The sequence below is a fragment of the Tamandua tetradactyla genome, chromosome 1, assembly GCF_023851605.1.
Source record: "Tamandua tetradactyla isolate mTamTet1 chromosome 1, mTamTet1.pri, whole genome shotgun sequence".
Classification (NCBI taxonomy): Eukaryota; Metazoa; Chordata; class Mammalia; order Pilosa; family Myrmecophagidae; genus Tamandua; species Tamandua tetradactyla.
In genome coordinates this window covers 32,702,762-32,709,533 of record NC_135327.1, presented here as the reverse complement: position 1 = coordinate 32,709,533, position 6,772 = coordinate 32,702,762, and positions in this window count along the sequence as shown.

Here is a 6,772-nt window from a genome sequence, read left to right as displayed (position 1 = left end):
AAGAGAATATGCAAAATAGTTAACCATAACTCGTTGGCAGGGACTTTTCTTTTACTTTTCTGTAATTGCTTTTTTCCCTGAAGAATATTAATAGGTAATATTTAAAATGTGTTTTCTGTGTGCCAGGGAATTTTCTAAGGACTTTCCTTGCATTATTTCATTTAATCTTTCAAAATTCTGAGATTGCTATAATATCCCCATATCACGGATGAGAAAACTGAGCCATAGAGAGTTCATTCATCTAAGGTCACCCATCCAGTAAGAGGGAGAGCCAGAATTCTAACTGAGGTAACCTAATTACAAATGTATAAACCTTTCCCATTTCACTGTGCCATAAATTATTTCTATGTTGATTGAAAATTAGTAACTACCATAAATCCCAAGAAGAACAACCATATGAGCAAGTCATTGAAATTATTAACAAATAATTCATGGAAACTTTTGTCTATTGAGGGTAGTTTTAATATATCTATTGGCCAAGTATTTCAGATTCTGCATTTTTAGTTGAAATTCCAGGTTTCCTGGAGATCAATGGAATCTGAAACTTTTTATGTGTAGCCTTGCAATAGCTTATTAAAATGAGGCAGTGGGGAAATGCTGGGAGAAGCAGTCATTCATTTACAGCAGATTTCATTGACTAATGCCAGCGACAGTTTCTATTCTGCTTTTGTTTCTCAAAGTGCTAATAGCCAAGATTCTGTCCTTGCAATCCTATTACTGGTGGCGATGGAATATAATCAGGCAGTACCTGCAGGATAAGTCAAAAGATTAAATTAAGTTGGGATTTGAATCCCCACTAAACACAGAATCAAACAAAGATTAGATTTCTGGACCTAGTCTCAGAATGGCTTTCAAGGGCTTCTCTTAAACAACAAAAATATATCATTATTCACTTTGACCACTGGCATGTTAAAAAGAAATGCAGACAAAGAGAGATGAGGGAGTAAAGGGACTGCAACAACTTGGAGTCCAGTTTTTTATTCCCTAAGTACTTTTCGACTTTGTAGGGCTTGTTCATTTCTTGACCAACCCTGGAGAAGTTCTCTGTTGAATTCACATTTGGTGTCACAAAGGATTCCAAGTGCAAGAATACATTCTTCTAACTCCAGAATCCTGACAATCTCATTTTGATCTCCCACTCTGACTTGTCATCATCTGAAGTCAAATTAGCACAAGGCTCATTTTGGTTTGGAAAAGCTTATGGGAAGAAATTTTGCAAAAGCTGTGGTTTAGGTAACTATTGGCAATAAAGATGTGAAAGCTCAAAAAGTTGGGATCTCTTCTGCCATAGTTTTTCCATTTTCTATTTTTGTTGGTAATGGTGTTGTCATATAAAAATAAACTACATGATCACCTTTTAAAACAAACCTAATTATATGCAATAGAGTATTGATATTAATAATTCTTGACATTGGAAATGTTTATCAAGCTTCTCACAAGCTTTTTCCTGCATTGAGCTTCCATCAAAAACCACTGCTTCTATACATATCCTCTCATCCAATCTCTCTTTTACAGTTCTCTTAGAGATTTAACTCTTCTGGTGCTTTTTATAAAGAAACAAAGGTTTAATCACTTTATAAGAATTGGGAAAAAGAAAGCCACACTGAAGAGAAGGTACCAAATGCATCTCAATGACATTCAGAGCCTTATTTGAATCTGAAGATATCAAAATCCTAACTATTGTATACTATATATACAATATATATAAATCAATAATATCAGTTATCATAAAAATAACTAGAATGTACTTATCATTTAATACAATGCAAGAACTTTACATGCATTAGCTCATTTAATTCCTATAACAGCCATAGGGTTCTATTAGATGGAGATCTGAGGCACTAACATGGAGCATAAACTCACATACTAGCATGCAAAGGGGTTGGGGCTCAAACCCCAATGGTTGGAAACCAGATCCCATGCTCCTAACCATTTGACGGTACTGCCTTGGAAAAGGATGCTAAAAATAATTATATGATATTCTCTCATTTTATGCCCCAGCAGCATACTTAGAATTAAAAAAGAAAAGCTATTTTCTCTCCTTGGCATTAGAGGGAAATGATGTTCACAAATATTTATTTGAGAATCAAATTTGCCCACTGAAGTGGCCATCATGCCCTTTTGTCTGCTCAGAACCATAACTACTTCTCTTCTGCATTTGGGGTACCATTGTTTTCCCTTTGATCCCAGGGTTGGAGAGATTTTCAAACAGGCCTGCCCAATGCCCATTGGCCATCAGAAGGGCACGTGACCCAAGCTAGACCTACCAGCCCCATTTCCATGGAGCTTAAATTTTGAAAGGAGAGACTCAAAGTCTGGTTTACCCAGTCTTGCCCATCGTTTTCTTCCATGTCTGTGGGACAGTACTGGTTCCTATATTCTTTGAGATCTGAGTCTATAGGTTTCCTTTTGATTTTGCCACCTATGACACAGGCTTCCAATAAATTCTTTTTTCTTGTTGCATTAAGTGATCAGTACATTCTGGTTATTTTTATGACCATTGATATTATTGATTTATAATTCTTTATGTTGTTGGTATCCAAAGAATCTTAACAGATATAACTGTCAAGATAGACAAATGCTAAAGAACATTTCTCCACAGGAGTCTGCATACACTCCAAAATTATAAATAATGGTGAAGAATTATTTATTGAGTGCTTATGGTTTGCCAGACACTGTGAGAAGTGCTTTATGTGCATTCTTTACAGATGAGGAAACTGGCTTAGAGAAGTAAAATGTCATAAAAAGGAGGTGGATGGTGTTGGAAGATGGCAAAACACACTGAGCCTCATTCCAGGTGTCCTATCTCCAGGTAGAGTTTTAGGAGTGGCGTGTCACTGTGTCTCATCTCAAAGTGAAGACCAATCATAATGAGCAGTCATATCACACTGGTACCTTACCAAGTGCTGTCCCCTGTAAGCTTCCATTTAATCCTTCAGTCCACACTGCAGGAAGGTGTCACTGCCAACTGTCAGCTACACTCTCCCCTCAGTCCTGCCTTCGGTATCCCCCTTTTCACCATTCAGTTCTCCACACAAATATCACCTCCTCAGAGAGGCTGTCCCTAACAAACTCACCTGAAATGTGCATCCTTTTCCAGTCACTTACTCTCCCCTAATTTTCTTCCTAGCTCTTACAACTCCAGAAATCATATGCCTGCTTGTTTCTGATGCCACCCCTATTAGAATGCAAATCCTTATGACTGTCTTGTTTACCTTGGTATATCAGCACATGTAACTGCGTTGGACACAAAGCAGACATTTAACATTTGCTTGACACATAAATGAAGGAATACATTCTTATTTATAATTCCTCTAATTTATATAGCTCTGGAATATAGCTTTGGCTGTCTAGTGTTGATGGAACTCTTTTGACCTTAATAAGCCTCTATTTTTTCATCTGTAAAATAGGGATAATAAGAGTATCCCTTCTTTGGCTTATGTGAGATGGTAAAAACAAAGCCTTTAGCATAGTTCCTAGATAAGTAAGTGTCCAGTGGAAGAGGAAAGGAGAAGACACTTGTATGAAGGAAACTACTGTTCAGGCTGTTTGTTCTTCACTATTTAAAAAGCTGAACTTGACTTGAGTATAAAAATGCGAAGTTATACAATCATGGATAAAAGGAGAGTTTTTTAATTGAAAATTTAAAGCATATTCAGATTGTGGGAAATGGAATATATAAAATCTGAATTTTAACTTCCTGTAGCGATGTAAATTTATTACATTAAGTCTCTTGGTACCAACTGACAGAAACTCATGTCAAACTTGAGTACAAAAGTGGATTCATAGCACTAAAATAGCTTTGGCCAGTTGGGCAGGGTTTGATTGAATGGCTCAATGATATTGCCAGGGGTCTGCCTCCCTCTGTTGCTCAGCTCTGCTTTCTCTGGGTTGGCTTCACTCTCCAGCAGACTGTTTCCCACAGATTGGTCCTCCACAACATCAGACTCGCAGCCAATCAACCAACGGTCCTAGTGAAACATCTTCTTTCATTTTCCAGCAAAGTTCTCAGAATCTTATCTCCTTGGTCTGGCTTGGGTCATATGTTCATGCCCAAAGTCATCACTGTAGCCAAAATGATGGATAGCTCTCATTGGAGCAGGCCTGGATTGTGTGCCTAAAGTTGGAGTCAAGGATAGAGTGAACTACTTGGACTAAAATTGGAGAATGAGTCTTCCCCTGAGGGAGAACTGGGGTGCTATTACCAAAAGGGGAAAATGGAAAACTGGGTAGGCATAATTGTCAGACATCCACTCCATTTGCTTAGGCTGTGATAAATGATGAAATCTGATGATAGAAGAAAGTGTGACACAAAGTGATCAATCTGTGCAAGATTCTTCATCCAGAAATAGGCAAACTGGAACAAGTTGGTCACCTTTTCCAGAAAATGCTAGTAGAGCACTGCCTCAAACTCTGCTTGCCATTGTTCTTTGTTCTCTCTCTGACCCCACTCCCCCAGTCACTCACCCTGCTTTTCCTGAGCACTCTTTACACCTCTATGCTAGACTGCACTCTGGAATCCACAGACAAAGACTGAGTCCCTTCCCTCATAGAGGAGGCAAATAATTAGACAATAACAAGACAATATATATGTTTTAATGCAGTAGGACCATCATATTATGTAATCATATGGAAGGGAACCAAACCCTTACTGGAGTTGGGTATGGAGTTGAGCATAAGCATATTCCCAGAGGAGGTAACCTTGAAATCTCTGATGAAGGTTTTGAAGTAGAATTAGGATCAAGCCCAAGATTTCTGATTCTAACTAATTGTCTTTCCACTATGCTATATAGACACCAATAGAAATACAGAAAAACATGTGATTCTTCCAGGCATGATCACCTCTTGACTGTCAGCCTGAGACATGCAATGGAACAGACATGACCCAGTAGAAATGTGTGTTCATCTGCATGTCAAAAGACCAGTGTCTGGCTATGATTGATCTTTCCCAAGAAAGAGAACAGATGTCTTTGCAAATTTTTGTCCTGTCTATCCTGAGACCCCCAGCCTATCCCTATCCACATAACAGTGTAGCTTCCATACCACAGGGGCTCAGAAGCTCTCTTGCTGCCAAGAACTGCTATGCTTTGGTCTTGGCTCCTGTCCAAGAGCAGATGAAGGATGGCTCTCAAGACAAGCCCCAAATATCAACTTAGTCCTGAAACACACATACGCACACACATACACAAACACACAGCCAATGTGTGAAAATTATTCTAAACACCTTTCTATTTCAAAAGATTGTGCACAAAAGAGGATTTGAGTCAGGGAAAAACCAGAGCATTTTGTTTCATAAATAGAATTGGTGTGGGAGTTGATTGTTTTCTCTCCTGAGGGATAAACATTTTAATTTAATAACAGTCAGAAACTGCCTAAATGTTCTTGAGGAAAAAAATATGGTGCTTGCGAGAGGGCATAATATATTCACTTGCTTAATACTTGGAATGAAGAGTTTCATTGCATTGTTACTCAAAAATATCAACCACAATTTTCTAAGTCTAAAATTTTACTATTAAAAATAATCATAGTTCTCACTTATCAGGAAGTTTTTATGTGTCACATTTTATTTGGCAGGTACTGCGTGTATGTTATCTGATTATTACTCATATCAAGCCTATGAAATAGGGGGTCATTATAGTGCCCGTTTACAGTGTATAAACTGAGACTAAGAGAAGTTAATCAACTTTCAAGTAAGTGACAGAATAGAAATTCATACTTGGGTCCATCTTTCTGACTCCAAAGTCTGTGCTAGTGTTAATCATCACTTATATAATGGATCTGTTTGCAGCAACTCCCAGAGAGTCATCTTGGATAGGACATATATTTGCAAGAGGAGAAGGATTGAGAAAAGAACCAAAATAGAAAAACTGAGTTTACACAGTATTTATTAAGAGGATGCCACCACAGCTGAGGCAACAGACAGTGAGGTGGCCAGGCCATGAAAATAAAATTATATGTGTTAAAAAAACAAAGGGAATCTTCACATAAATAGAATTTGACCATATTTATGGTAGATTGCTTGTTTGTTGCTAGACCTTTATGAAATAATAAATGCTTGGAAGGGCACAATAAGGGTGGTTTCAGTTATTAGCTGTTCCATGTCATCTATAGCAAATTTGTTCTACATTCATTCACCGTCTTGGTCTTATCATGTAGCAAGAGATACCTCATGCAAGCCAATTTTCATAAACCATTCAAGTCCAATCAACAAATATAGATGATCTCCTATATTAATAATAATAATGTCTAATAGTTATGGAGTGCCTACTCTATTCCAGACTGCTGTTTAAGGATTCTACACCTACTAACTAATTTAAATCCTCACAACAACTCCATGAGGAAGGTTTTATTATTATCCCTAATTTTTAGAAGAAGAAATCAAGGTGCAAAGAGGTTGTCATTTGCTCAAAGTCTCCAGAGTTCATACTCCTGACCACCACATTTTCTCTAGAACATGAGTCAGCACTCTTTCTGTAAAGGGCCAGATAGCAAGTATTTTAGGCTCTGCAGGCCATGAGGTCTCTGTAGGTGTATTCAGTTCTGCAGTTGTAGGGAGAAAACAGCCATAGATAATATATAAATACGTGGGTATTCAGTTCTGCAGTCGAAGGGTGAAAACAGCCATAGATAATATATAAATACGTGGGTGTAGCTCCATGCCAATAAAACTTTACTTATAAAAACAGGCAGTGACTCAGATTTACTAATCACTGGTATAGACTGTATTACGCCAGCTTGTTATAGTCACAGCATCAGTAAATTTTCTCACTTG